The 544-nt window shown below is 43.2% G+C and overlaps 1 non-coding gene across 1 annotated transcript; it reads right to left on the bottom strand.

Moving 5' to 3' along the window:
- Positions 1 to 222: 222 nt before the first annotated feature.
- On the bottom strand, positions 223 to 329 carry LOC133035215 (small nucleolar RNA R71). Its single transcript, XR_009686495.1, has one exon. It is a non-coding gene; the product is annotated as a small nucleolar RNA R71 (small nucleolar RNA).
- Positions 330 to 544: the final 215 nt, after the last annotated feature.

The following is a 544-nucleotide window of genomic DNA, read 5'->3' as shown; positions in this document are numbered from 1 at the left end:
TCTGAAGACCCCAATCTGCATCTATCGAACTTCATGGAGTTATGTCAGACCTTCAAAGTCAATGGGGTTAGTGATGATGCCATTCGACTGAGACTGTTTCCATTCTCACTGAGAGAGCGAGCCAAGAGTTGGTTGATCTCCTTGCCACCAAATTCTATAGCAACATGGACAGACTTAGCAACAAAATTTCTGTCTAAATTCTTCCCTCCAGCAAAGTCTGCAAAGCTGCGAGGAGAAATAAACAACTTCTGTCAGCAAGATAATGAATCTCTCCATGAGGCTTGGGAGAGGTTTAAAGATATAATCAGAAAATGCCCTCATCATGGCATAGAGAAGTGGATGCTGGTTCACAATTTCTACAACGGGTTGGTTGGTAACACTAGAACTCTGATAGATGCAGCAGCTGGTGGAGCTTTTATGAGAAAGAGTGCTAATGAGGCTTACGATCTATTGGAGGAGATGGCTCTAAATAATCAGCAGTGGCCAACTGAAAGGAGTCAAACTAAGAAAGTAGCTGGTGTGCTAGAGGTTGATGCCATCACAA

The sequence above is a fragment of the Cannabis sativa genome, chromosome 2, assembly GCF_029168945.1.
Source record: "Cannabis sativa cultivar Pink pepper isolate KNU-18-1 chromosome 2, ASM2916894v1, whole genome shotgun sequence".
NCBI classification, from domain to species: Eukaryota; Viridiplantae; Streptophyta; class Magnoliopsida; order Rosales; family Cannabaceae; genus Cannabis; species Cannabis sativa.
This window is presented reverse-complemented; position numbering and strand designations above follow the sequence as displayed.